Source organism: Ambystoma mexicanum, chromosome 14, assembly GCF_040938575.1.
Source record: "Ambystoma mexicanum isolate Mex_15411 chromosome 14, UKY_AmexF1_1, whole genome shotgun sequence".
In the NCBI taxonomy this organism is placed as follows: Eukaryota; Metazoa; Chordata; class Amphibia; order Caudata; family Ambystomatidae; genus Ambystoma; species Ambystoma mexicanum.
In genome coordinates, this window is record NC_090940.1 from 321,603,916 (window position 1) to 321,618,673 (window position 14,758).

The following is a 14,758-nucleotide window of genomic DNA, read 5'->3' on the forward strand; positions in this document are numbered from 1 at the left end:
CGTTAGCGGGGTCCCCATCAAGTCCTCCTGGTCACACAGACGGCTTTGCGGGTAGCAGGCAAGAAGCGTTGGATCCACGCGTCCCACATCAAGAGAATTTCATACCCTTTACCACATGCTACAGAAGATACAGAACTCTTCACCAGTACTGCAACCAACAATCACAAGGCAGTAAACAGCATCGAGAGTGCGTTGGAGACCCTCCCTGAGCCCGTGGAGCCTGGGGAAACAGCCATTTCATCTCCACACTCTCCAACAGTTCTGTGTTTACAATTTGTTCCGAATCTTGCATCAGATCTTGCTTTGGATTAGTCGCTTCCATCGGGAGGTGACGACACGTTGTTCACAGACCACTCAGTACCATGCGTCACAAGGTACGATCTGCGTCCGAGGAAATGGACCTACTGCACGGTTCGGCTGTGCCATCAAATAAATTCATCAAAGGGCTTGCCTTTTTGGCCCGATCATTTGTATATAAGGGGATTCTGTTGGCTAGGCTTTGTGAAAGGACTAAGAAGACGCTCGGCCTGGAGTTCGCCAGCAAATAACATTGGTGAAAATCGTTTGAAGAACAATGCCTGCAACTGCTCCCGCTTGTACGGAACAGATAAGAGGCTGTGTGACCAGCCACGAAAACGAACAATCAAATGTGTGGGCCCCGAAAACGTATTGTTGTTTAGTGATAATGTTAACTGGTTTCACAATAGTCATTGCCTTAGGATTCTGGTATCTGGAAGAAGTACATCCGCTTGAAAATGTGTTACCCACTGAAAATGTACCCACTGTTTCTACTCCTTTCGTGCATCTGCACACTCTATCTCCTAGAGACCCTCAGCACAGACAGAGTTACCACAACAACACTCTATTACTCATTATGAATGCTACACATGCCATTTTTAATAGGTCCAACTGTTGGGTCTGTTCGCATTTACCGCACCACGGGGATAAGGGGCTGGGTTGGTATATTCATCCTTTACCTTTGACAACTGCTTGCTATGCTTCTCTTAGAGCACTATTCTTTGGCCGATGGAACAATAGCATCTAAGGGAATTTTGATGGGACTAACTGGAATGATTTTGAAAAACGTGTTCTAACGCCCCTGGGATTCTCACTCTTTGAGAATAGGAGCAAGCCAAATGTTGCTTCTATTAGGCCTTCTGACAGACTGTCCCGTCCTTTTCAATCTTTGATCTCTTTCAAGATGGCTCCTATAGGCAATAGGGATGACACGCCACCTTCCTATACTGTCAACCACAGCCTCGATTCAGTTTCTTTCTGCATACAAAGGAATGGTACTCAGTCAATGGGCGATTTTAAGGGTTGCGCCAACGTTGCGAATTTGACTAGTGAGGACAGACCTTTGTATGTAGGCGAACCTGTTTACTTTGTTTGCGGTAATGTAGCATTTCCATGGTTACCCAGGGATTGGCAGGGAACCTGTTATTTAGGGATTCTGTTACCCGGGGTATTCATTGCTATTACTGTAGAAATTTCAAAGGCTCGTCCAGGCAGCACAGGTTCTGGGCGATGTAGCTAAATCCTTTGTGCCATTCTGGGGACAAATATTGAAATCAGAAGATATCGGGAGACTAGCGAGAGTACTGGAGAGGACCATCAACCGGACCACTGACATATTCTATAATATGACGTCAGAACAGAAAGCAATAAGGTTAGTGGCACTTCAGAACCGGGTGGCATTAGATGTCATCCTGGCTGAACGTGGTGGGGTATGTAAATTAGTGGGGTCCGCTTGCTGTGTCTTCGTGCCAGATTCCTCCTCAACAATCTTTAGGGCGATTCAAAATCTGCATGTTCTCAGTTCAGAAGTGCATGTTCCCGAGGGAAACTGGGATCTTAATGCTTGGTTCTGGGACTTCCTACGATCTTGGGGATGGAAGCTACTTTCTGTCTTACTGATTATTTTAGGTATTCTGTTGTTTCTTTGCTGTTGTATACAATGTCTTCCTGGTATGTGTTCGATGTTAGGAGGATGTTGTGCACAAGCGATGAGTACACTAGGGCATAAGGTATACGCCCCAGAGAAAATATCTAACAAATTCGTGCTGAAGGAAATCTCAGTATCTGACCTCATGGCAATTGATATCTCCGATAGTGATTCAGGATGTATGGACAGTGAGACGTGGAGTTTCTCGTAAAGTGACTAGAAGTAGTTTAGCGCTTGGCTTAGGCCAAAAGGAGGATTTGTTAAACGTGACATCATATTGTGCCTCCTTTATTGTATATATTGGCCCAAGCCCAGTCGCTCTGCAAAGAAATCTGCGTTGCAAAATTCCGATCTTAGATCGACTTAGCCGCCATTTTTGGTCTATCCGCCATTTTGATTTCCATTCCAAAGTAATTCTGTGTTCTAAAATGGTGGACAGTGTTTCCCGCTTGTAACTTAGCCGTCCTGACCTTCGCACATAAGTTAATGTCTAAACTGTCCATTGGCCGAATGTGTGGGTCGAGTAAAGAGACCTTGTTTTACGCTTGACTTGTAGACAGAGGATTACCTACGCCAACAAGTCCGATCCGCAGACATACATCAAATACAATGCTGTCTAAATACTGAATGTGGACACTTGTTGAAGTACATTGTATAGGACATGTACTAAGGCTTAATGTTAAATCTGAAGATACACTGTTGCCATTGTGACTTGTTGATGTACAAACTGAAAATAATCTGCATGCATATAGTTGGACAAACTAGAATTGAACTCGGCATGAACCCTAGACCGAGACTTATTAACCTGTAGAGGGGCTGGACATTACGATTGGAAAATGTATAAAAGGTGTAAATGTTTAGATGTCCAGTACCTCTCACTTCTCACACCGAAAGGGCTGGTATTCGCTGTGATGTACTGAGGGCCAGATAGCTATCTGATACTTTGTTTCTTTGTAAAACTGTACAGTTATAGAATAAAGATCTGTGAATCTTTATAAGCCCGTGTTTGGTGTATTTCCTTTTGGGGTACTCAGCCTCGATATTTTTCCTTGCTTTTACAGACACACCCCTTTTATTTGTAATGATGCATATAAAACCATGAGGAACTTTGAAGGAGGAGAAGAGGAGAAAAGAATCCTATGCAGAGGCGATCCTCTGATGGGACGAAGCCCTGTAGCCGCAGATCCACACTAGAATACAGAGCCAGCAGTAGAGTGGGATGCAAATTAGTCACTCCTAAAACGCTGGGTGGCTGCTGTCCTGACCGGCGAAGAGGCCTCTGTCAGAAAGGAGACAGGGACGGTAAAGCAACTGTCTTACTGGTGGTGTGACCACACAGATGCCGTGGTGGGGCTAGGGTCCATTAATTGATGGTGAAACCAGACTACAACAGAGATCCCAAAACTCTGAGCTCCGCAAGAGAGGTGTATTGACTGCTGAGCTGAACGATTTACTTGGGTATCATGGACATCTCCACCTCCTTTGATAGCATAGCCCACGATAAACTCTGGGAAGTCTTGCGTGATTTAGGTATGCCGGATGATATACAACACATTTTACTCCAGCTGCATTCAAACTTGTCAGTGAGAGTGGGGCCCAGAAGTCAAACAATCCAGGCGTTCCCCTTGACCAAAGGAGTGAGGCAGGGGTATGTAATAGCCTCCTACCCCCCTCCTTTTAAACAATTATATAACCTCACTTGTAAGAGAACTGCTTGGTTTGACGCGTGGCGTTCCCAGGGTAGCTGGACAATAGATATGCATATTGCTGTATGCGGACAACGCAGTCCTAATAACCAGGACTACGCTAGCACTGCAAACATTGGTGACTGGGATCAATAACTACATGGGTAAGAAAGATTTGAAAATGAGCATAGGGAAATTTAAGCTCATGTATGTGGGTAATAGTAGACCCCGGGGCAACACAATATCAGTAAAAGGCAGGAAGTTGGAATGGGTCTCTTCCTTCTGTTACTTAGGCGTTACAATCACACACACCCTAACTTGGTCTGCTCATATCAAGGAACAAACCTTGAAGGCTTTGTAAATCAATGGCTCAATCTCAAGGTTTGGTTCAAGAATGGGTAGGTTGCCAACAGAGCACATTCTCAATATTTATTCAGCCAAAACGGTACCGCTATTGACCTACAGCGCCGCTGTTTGGGGTCATCAGCAGTCAGAAACGGCAGCCAGCAATGTCAAAGAAAGGGAGCTTCCACGCAACTTTATCTCTTTTTGAGTAAAAACCAGGAGAGATATTGAGCTGCAAAAACATAGCGTGCAATTCTATCATAAAAATGTCATCCCATATTTACGAGTTATGCTTACTTCCTTAATAATCTGAGGAAAAGGGGAATTTTCTCCGCTTTAGGACAAACCTGCTTTTTGCGTATGCGCCAGCATTTTCCTAGCTGTATATTAGTATCACTGGGCTGAAATGCGCATGCTCTGGGTATAACATGCACGATCTATTTGTTCTCCTGTCCTATATTTCTTACCCTGCGAAAGAGAATTATTTTCCCATGATTGAAGGCGTGGAGTGTGAGGCACGTTCAGTCAGCCTTAAGGCTTCTTCTTTCTGTGGCGGATTTTTCCGTGGCACTGTGCATTTACTCTTATATCGAAAATGCCTTTTTATTATGTGCTCACTCGCTAGAAATGGAAACCTTTTATATCATCACACGTTTGATTTCCAATGGCATGCAATTGCACCTTGTATATGAATGTCTTATTTTTAATTCATTCATGGATGATTTTTATATCTGATTCAGTGTTTGTAATATTGCTGATTTTAATCTTGTGAGTTTGACGGGACTTTAAGTTTCGAATAAACGTTTGTAAACTGAACTGAACTGACTGCTGAGCAGAGCAGCGAAATGAAGTGAACGCTTCTGAAAAGGTAACGAGCAAACAGTGTGATGCCAGGATGGGAAAGCCACAAGGTTTACAGGAGACTGGAAACCCAAAAAGGCATACGCCATACTGAGGCCTTGCTAAAGTAAGTCCACAGAGGGCCGGAGGACTTTGAGGAGTCCAAGAAACCTGAAATATTTCGTAAAGAATTGGGAGCAGAGTGAACCTCGAGGGATTGAACATTTACAAGCAAGACAAGGACCAGTGGCGTAACACAAAATGTGGGGGCCCCCCTCCGAGCCATGCTGAGGGGGCCCCCCAACTCGGCAACAAATCACGGGTTGCGCCACACTCTGGGCCGGCCTAGACTGTCACGCTTGCACAATAGGCATGAACGTGCTGCTGAAGGGGTATGCCACACACTGCACTAGGAAAAAGATATAAATATGTGTTTTAATGCAATATACAGCACACTTTCTGAGATCAATTGGCTATAAAGCCAGAGTGTTTGCAATTGTTTTGTAGGGTAACACAATCCAATACATGCAAGTCACCAAAAGTGCACAGGAACATTAATGCTTCCAACTGGCTGCACAATGTAGACCAGTGTAAACACGTAATAACATTATAGTACAGAATGCCAGGCCACATTTAGACATACCTAGACTGTTTTCAGCAAAATGCCAGTCAAAGCAATAACACTCATCAAGAAGAGAGCACACAATAAAGCATGTGTCTCCATGGCCTCGAACAACACGGCCAAACTCTTTAAAATCTGCAAGGAACTGGTCAATCCTGTTGTGGTCTATACCTCTTCTGTTCCCTCCCATGGTCTCTGTACAGCTCTGGCCTCTCATTTCTCTGCTAAATCTGAGGACATCCTGTCCTCTATGTCCTCTTCCTCTCTCGGCCCATTTTGGCCATCTCTTCTCTCCTCCTCCTTTTTCCTCTTTCTCTCTGACAACACCTGACGAGGTTTCTAGACAAGTCCGATCTATGAAAGTGTCGTCCAAACAGGTGCTCCGCTGCTCCTCCAGAACCATCAAAGCCCATATTGACACCCTCGCTCCAGCCTTGACCGATTTCTGTAATCACTCTTTCGCCACTGCAATGTTCCCCTCTCCCTTTGAGCACTCCCTTGTGCACCCACTCCTCAAGAAGCAGTCTGCTGATCCTACCTGCTGGAAAACTATCGCTCAATCTCCACCTTTCCTGAGCAAACTCTTGGAAAAGCTTGCCATCTCCCAGCTTACTCTCCACACTGAATCTGTTGGTTGTCTCCATGACCATCAGTCTGGCTTCAGAGCTGCCAGAGGCATGGAAACTGCTCTCCTTAACACCTGTGCTGCTCTCTAACCTTGATTCCAGCATTCCTTCTATTCTCATCCTTCATCTTTCCTCTGCTTTCGACAGGGTCAACATCGCCATCCTGATCAATCGACTCTGTGAGAACCTGGGCATCACAGATCAGACCCTAGAGTGACTGACCTACTTCCACTTGGACCGCCACTCCGCTCCCAGGTCGATCGTGGTCCCATTCTCTCCGCCACCTCTCTCTACCTGTGGCATTCCCCAGGGCTCTATCCTCTCACGCTGGTTTTTCAACCTCTACTTGGCCACTTTGGCCTCCCTGATCTCTACCTTATCCTCTAACGTTCAGTGTTGTGCGGATGACTCAGCTTTCCTTCAGGCTCCCCTCATCCTCCTCTCCTCTCTTGCTCATTCCTGACTGTCTATCCACGATTCAGGATTGGTGCGCCTCCAACAATCTCTGCCTTAATGCCAGTAAGACAGAGATCCTTCTCATTGGGACCCTTGCCACTGTGTTTCCTCTCTCACTATAGCAGACCACCTTGGGCCCTCTTCATTTGCCTTCCTGCGAGGCAAAAAACCTTGGTGTCATCTTCAACGCCACACTCTCTTTCTCTCCTAACATCTCGGACATCACCAAGAAGTCCCACTACCAGCTGCTCCTCCTCGAAGGGACTCTTCCCTTTCTCACTCTCCACCAGAAGCTCACTGTCTCTAAGCTGGACTACTGCAACAGCCACTTTCTCAATCTGTCTTCCTCTAGTCTCCTTCATATGCAAATAATCCAGAACAGGACTGCAAGACTTAGCCTTGGCCTCAAGCCCTGGGATTGTATTTCTCCAGCCCTGAAATCTCTCCACTGGCTGCAAGGATCAAGTTCAAGAACCTTTGCATTGCCCACAAGGCTTTCTGGGGCCAGTGCCAACACTAAATCCAATGCCCTCTTCCAAAAAACCTTCTTTCTCTAACCCTTCACTCAGCTACCTCCAACTCTCTAAGGCTTAGACATTTCTCCAGGCAGAGAGTGGGGGTAGACCTCTCTCCTCTGCTGGTGCCTCCAACTGGAATGGCCTCCCTGCCCCTCCCAAACTTGAGGCGGACAACCTGAAGTTTCGGAAGCAGCTAAAAGCTTTCCTCTTCTCTGCTGCTTTCGCTCTCTCTCCCCCCCCCTGCTGACCTACCTGACCTACATGTCTGCTGTACTGACTGGCTGCTTGGCTACCCTCAGAGTCTCTCTGAGTCCAGGCTCTTTCTTGATTGGTCACCCTTGCACTGCCTCCGGGCCTACCATGCACTTAGGGGCTGTAACTGTAACCCTGCAGTCCATTGTTCTCCTTGCACAACCAATAGCTGCTCTGCCCTGGCTGCACTTACTGAGAGCATTGCTGCCCTGTTTTCCCCTCCCCTCTCACTTGCACTTCCCTGCTCCCTTTTCCCTTGCACTTCTCGTTCTCACAATGACACAAGGCCTAGTGAGATTGTTTGTCTTGTCCTCCCTCTATCATCCCTCCCTTGTGTACACTTGTGTACAGGCGCATTATAAATGACTTCAATCACATCATATCATTTTATCACAGATGCCCAGAAAAATATACAATGCCGCAGTAAGAAATGGCTAGACTGGCAGCACCCAAATGCCAATCTAGCCAGGTAATTAAAGTTAGCAGGACTACTTTTTCAGAAATGTCCAGTTAAAAGAAAGTCATACCAAACTGAGGAATGACTATACTGGCTAAATCAAAATGCCTCTCTAGCCACTAATACCACATATCATGCCTGCTTAGCCTGGACATGGACAACCATTATGATTTATCACACAATCCTGCCCCCCCACACATCCACTCTCCCTCCCACCCACCACCCCAACCTCCACAATCAGCTCCTTGGCCCAGAATTACCTCTGCGTCCCTCTTCCTTGTCCCAGAGCTTTCGTATGAGGCTCCTTGCCTCATAGGTAAGTACTGAGATGAGGAACAGTGGGACTAGGAGTGATGAAGATTACAGGTAGCTAAATCAGGCATTACCTCCATGTACCTCTACCTCTTCCCAGTACTTTTGTATGAGGCAGAGTGCCTCGAACACACGTACTGCCTCGTATATAAGTACTGGGACGAGGAAGAATAGGGCTAGGAGTAAGCAAGGCATTAAACACAAGTAGTAGCGCAACACCATTGAGTTGACTGGGCTTCAGCACTCCCCCCCTGACATTTTGGGCTATATTGACTCAACTTGGCTAACCTTTAGAGCAGTTGCCAGACCGAACAGGACACAGATTTTAAACTGCACCTGGTTTTTGCTGTTAACAAGAACCCAGCAATTACCAACGTAAAGCATTTCACTGTTAGTACCTGCATTCAAATTCCACCTTGTTTAGGCGATTGAAATCGTGATGTGGGTTTAGTACTTGCATGCCAGGGGAGTGATTGGAAGGGTAGAGAGGGAACAGGAGACTTATAGGAGAGAGCTAACTGCTTGTAACATTGAATCTGCACTAGAATAGTCTCATTAAAATGCGTAAATAATTTGGATGCGCCCACACAAATAAGTTTCCCCCTCCCCACCGCATGTGAAGTTAGCGCCTCTCCCAACATTTGAAGGGTTAGCCCCCCCCGAAATGAAGGTTTTCTTGTGCCCCTGTACACAAGCACACACACCATTCACCTTATACACACCCAGTCATCCACACATTTAAGTGTGCACCCTTTCACCATACACTCACACAGGTAGCCACCTATACATTTATGTGTGCACCCTTTCACCATGCAGGCACACCCCCACAGTCACCCATACATTTAAGTGTGCACCCTTTCACCATACACACACAGGCAGCCGGCTATACATTTGAGTGTGCACCCTTTCACCATAGTCTCATACACGCACACCTCATGGAGTTGAGGGGGGGCCCTATTACTTAAAAATGAAATTGGGGCTCATTACGGGTCCAGCGGTAACCGTGCCGGTGCTACCGGCGGGTTGCCGCCAGACCCATAAAAAATTACTATGGCCTGACTTCCCGGTGCCACCGTGCTATTTCAAGTCCGGCGGCTGGGAAATCAGGTGCCGGTAATTTCGTTAAACCCCAGACTCCACGGGAATGGGGACACAGAAGCACCTGCACCATTGTTAACGGTGCCGGTGCTTCCGTGACAGGTCTGCCTACCGTGGCTGCTGTGTCTGGCAGGGTCAGACCTGTCGGGCACGGCAGCCCCACCAGGCAGACCAGTAATATGCCGGTCCGGAAAAAACAGTGCCTGTAAGCTTACCAGCACCGTTGTTTCCGGACCGGCCTGGTCAGAATGCGCCGCATTGTTTCTTTTTTAAGTCACTATAACTTCATTAAGAAATTATTTCAGTTAAGGACCGAACCATAATCAAAATAATTTCTTTATGATGGCTGAGTGGCTTCAAAAACAATTTCTTTTTGAAGGCATAGGGTTCCCCACACCCCCCCCACCCCATGACATGGAGGCCTCCAGCCTAGGGTCTTCCATGTCATGGGGTACGGGGGCCCTCAGACTTCAAAAAGAAAGTTTCTTTTTGTAGTCACTCTGCCTTCATAAAGAAATTATTTCTGTTCTTTATGAATGCAGAGTGAATTTCAAAAGAAACTTTTTTTTTTTAGAAAAAAATATATATATTTTTTTTTTTACTGGGGCCCCCTCCCAGCCATGTGCTGGTGGGGCCCCCCACACCGCGGGCCCCCCCGCACACAGGGGGTGCGGGGGCCCCTGTTACACCAGTGACAAGGACACTGTCAAGCACCAAGGGGGAAATGGTGCAGTTGTGCAAAAGAAACCTTGTTTTTCCTGAGGAAAACAAATCATTATGGAGTCTATGAAATAGTGGCACACAGAACCTACTGAGAGGCCTCAGAACTGTATTATAAGGAATTGTTGAACTTTGCGAGAACTTTGCCAAACTTTGTAGAACGTTGTTGAACTTTTAAAAACATGCTTCCTGAAGGAAAGGAATCCAATTGTTGGCCCAGGCAAAAGTCCAAGACTGAGGCCGTTGTCTCAGCCTCCTACTTTTTGTTTGGTTTTCTTAAAGTGGTAGGGCCAGTTAGTTGGTTAAGTTTCAAACTAAGGACTGTTTTCTTTTGACCACCATTAGTTTTAGTTTGGTAGGCAGGGAACTTTCATCACAGCGGTAGGGCTAGTTAGGCATTTGATTTTATTTTTAATAAACGCTCTTGAAACATGGTAGTATTTAGTATGACTTCTGGTTTGCCACAAATGGTGTAAGAAGTGGGATGCTAGTGACCCGACCCAGAGTCAGACCCTTGTCTCTAGCACATGGCCTGAAACCAAAAAAGTGATGGGTGGAAGGTTTTGAATTAATCTGAACCACTGTCATTGCTCTGGGTAACCTTCCCCGCCACTGTTTTTTAGCCTGTCTGTGCCATTTGTAAAAGGGGTCCAGCCATATGCAAATCAGTCAGGTACTGCCACTTATGGGAGCAGCCCTGCCCTAACAGCTAGGACAGGTCTGCCTTGTCCTTGTCTGCCTTCTACCTATAGGTTGTTGGGGAATAAATCCATTGCTAGGAGTGACCCCCAGACGTACAAAAGTAGAAAATCCTGGGCATACCACCCTCTCTGCTTAACTCCACGAAGATTCTGAAGAGGAAGAACTCAAATCTCCTCCCTTTGAAATGTTTTTTGAACCCAGAAGCGATATGGTATCGCTTGAGGGCCTCCTGGAGAGGCTTATTGACAATCACGCTTGGGCCAAACACACCACCAGGAGAGTCTCGATCAATTAGGGGAGGACAACACCACCAAGTTCTCTCTCATGGGGTCTTAGAACCGTACCATGAAGTAAAAGACCTCACCACTTTCTTTACCATCTTTGAAAGATTAGCAGCACAATTCCAGTCGGACTAGGCCCTGAAAATCTGCTATTTGGCACATCAACTGAGGGGAACCGACAGATCTCATACAAAAACATCAATCTGATAGGTACTACATCCTTTGTTGAAATTAAATGAGCTCTGTTATAGAGAGTGGGTTAAACCAAGGCTTGTTCATGAATTAAATTCCGGAACACCCAGCTACTTCCTAATGAAAGCTGTGTGGAATTGGCTGGCCGAATCCAAATTTTCTAGGGTCAAAGGTTGGAGAAGAAAAGTCTATCCAAGGTATTAAAAGCATTCAAATTGGAGTGGTTTGTCCAAACTTTGCCTGCATCTTTCCAAAAAGCTATACTCCAACATTCCAACCTTCATTGGAGACAGCCAAACAAATAGCTGAAGCCCACTCAGAGGCGTCTAAATACTTTTGAGCTACATGGAAATCGGTAGAACCCAGAAATGTTTAGACCACCTAATGAAGTCCCAGCATTGGAGAGCCCGTGAAAACACAAGAACCCCTTTGCTAGCCAATCCTATGCAAAGGAGACAGTCAAACAAATAGCTGAAGCCCATTCGGAGGCGTTTAAATACTTTCGAGCTACAGGGAAATCGGTAGAACCCAGAAATGTTTAGACCACCTAATGAAGTCCCAGCACTGGAGACCCCTTGTAAACACAAGAAACCCTTTGCTAGCCGATCTTATGCGAAGGATGCAACTGTTCGGAGACCTCTGTCTATCCCTACAGTAAAGTCAAAATTAACCCTAAGAGAGGAAATAGGACGTATGCAACTTCTTGTTCCTACTTAACCCACATTTTCTCCTAGGGAGAAAAGGGACATTTTTCATGCCTTTGTCCTAAAAATGGCACAGAGGAACCTATGGATGTAGGATGGGTAGGGGCGGAGGAGTGGGAAGCAGAAAAAGAGGTAAGGCAAAAGAATCTGGAAGAGGCAGATGTTTGCTACTACAAGTATCTGCCCTTCCAAAGTCAAGAGATTATCCGGGTCAATAATATTCAGGCCACGGCCCTTATTGATTCTAGAAGCAAAACTGCCATACTCTCTGACTTCATTTTTCTGGAAGATCTATAACGGGGAAGGACGATCACTTGTGTTTATGGGGATGTGGAAACCTACCCTAAACTTCCTCTTACCCTAGAGGTTAGAGGTAGTCCCACTTCAATAAGAACAGCCATAATACCAGGCCTACCGGAGGAAGTGATCATAGGGACTGACTTCCTGGCATTCCCAGATCTCTTCTGAAAAACCCTCTGCATACTCTCCCTCATCATTTTGGGAAATCTTTGCAGAGAACGAACCTTCTGTGTGGACTTGGGGAAACAGCCACCAACAAAAAGCAAAGAACTCTGAAGAGGAGAACCTCTATGTAAAAAATCAAAACGGAAAAGAAGGCAGCAATGTGTACTTTTCCAGTGATTCCCCACTTTCAAATCAAAGGGAAGCCTCTCCTTTAATGGGAGGAGTATGTGACACATCTGGACAATTAATCCCTTCTCCCCAGAGGGAAGCCATCCCCTTTGAGATTAGGGAGGTGAGCCCACTAGGAAAGAACCTCCGTAGGGGTCTTGGTAAGGGGTATCTCACTGAGAGTGACTCCCCTCTCGGTGACAAGGACTCCCATTCCAATAAGGAGCTCCCTGTCCGGAATACGCTATCTGCCTACATGGGAGTCAGAAAGACTGTTAACCTTGTTTGGGTTTTATCAAATTGTGAAATTTCTTCAATCTCTTTGACTTCAAGTAATGATGGATTCCACCTGAATGCCACAGTGAAAGAAAATGACGCAATCCTTTTGTTTGTAATGTTGTACAGAAAACCACAAGGAACTTTGAAGGGGAAGAAGAGAATCCTACGCAGAGGCGATCCTCTGACAGGAAGACTTCCTGGATGGGCAGAACCATGCTAGAGCGTGACACCAGCGGTAGCATGGCAAGTGAATGAGTTGCTGGCAAGGCGTTGGAAGGCTGGTGTCTTGACCGGCTAAGAGGCCTGGGTCAGAAAGGAGACTGGTACAGTAAGGCAACCGACTCGACAGGTGGCATGACCACACAGAACCATGGTGGGTTTGGGGTCCATTAACCAATGCTAAAACCAGACAGCAGTGGAGAGCCCGGAACCCCCGAGCTCCCTTCAAGAGGTATGTTGACTGCTAAGCTGAGCAGCGGAAGGGAAGCAAATGCTCCCAAAAAGGTAATGCCATGGAGAGGAGCTAACAGTGTATTCAAAGCTGGGAAAGTCACAAAGGTTACGGGATCCAGGTAAACCCAAACAGAGATAAAGCAAACCTATTAGAAGGCCATAGGACTGCGGGGAACCCTCAGAAACCAACAGGCACTGACACTCAAGGCTGGAGCAGCCACAAGTGTTATGGGAGCACAGAAAACTGGAAACATGCAGACACCGTACTGAGGCCCTGCTAGAGCAAACCTGACAGAGGGCTGTAGGACTTTGGGGTGTCCAAGAAACCTGAAATATAACATGCAAAATTGGGAGGAGAGTGAACCTGGAGGGTTCGAATATTTACAAGCAAGACAAGAACACTGTCAATCACCAAGGGAGAAATGGTGAAGTTGTGTTAAAGAAACCTTGTTTTTCTCTGAGGAAAAGGAAACCTTATGGAGTCTATGAGAAAGTGGCACACAGAGCCTACAGAGAGGGCTGCGATCTGTATTATAAGGAATTGTTGAACTTTGCCAGAACTTTGACAAACTTTGCTAGAACTTTGTTGAACTTTTAAAAACGTGCTTCCTGAAGAAAAGGAATCCAAGTGTTGGCCAGAGATAAGTTCATGATTGAGCCTGTTGTCCCGGGCCTCCATCTTTTTGTTTGGTTTTCTTAAAGTGGTACTGCCAGTTAGTTGGTTAGGTTTCGGACTAAGGACTGTTTTCTTTTGAGCACTGTTAGTTTGGTAGGCAGGGAACTTCCCTCATAGTGGTAGTTATAGAAAGGCGTTTTCTTTTTACTTTTAATAAACACCCTCAAAACATGGCTTTATTTAGTCTGACTCCTTCTTCTGGTTCGCCACACCCCTTACAGATGGCATGGAACAGACCAAGCAATTGTGTCAAAGTGCATCATCTAGAAGAACCATACTGAAGAACCACCTTGGAACCATCTTGTAAAAGATTTCCCTGGAGTAATTGGGTAAAGACATGAATTTCCAAGGAGGGCGCAGGCCTGCTGGGAGAAAGCCTGGCTGCTGGGGGGGTCCTGGTGCCAAGCACTCTGTTCCTGAAGTGGCAGGCACTGCAAGTGTCCCTGGCATCCTTCCTGACTGGGAAGGGCAGAAGATTGACTCACCTTTCCCCCAGGGACTTTGTAATGGCTGGCTCAGCACCCCAAGCGAACAAAGCTGCCTTTGGCTCTCTCTGCTATTTTGAGCTGCTTCAAGCCTCTGCAAGTGCTCCGAATGCCATTGATATGCTGCAAAATTCCAGAAATGCTACTTTTGACAATTTCTCAACTTCGAGCTGCTTCAAGCACCTTCCAGCTATCTCCATGTGAACATCGGGAGCCTGTTCTAAGAGTCTTCAAGCCGTTGAGCTTTTATCAAACTGCACTGTTTTGCTGGATTCAGTCAAGCCAGGTCACAGCTGAAGTTGGCTCTTCTCTTTCCTCACATCAAGACCCTGATGAGTCTTTCCCAAGCCCGTCTTCGAGCCATGATCCGTTACCACTTTTCGAAACACATTGCTGTGTTGTACTCCGTTGAGCCAGTTAGCCAACTTGAACCTGACTTGATGCACTGGTAAGTGTCCAGAAAGCCGGCTTGATGCT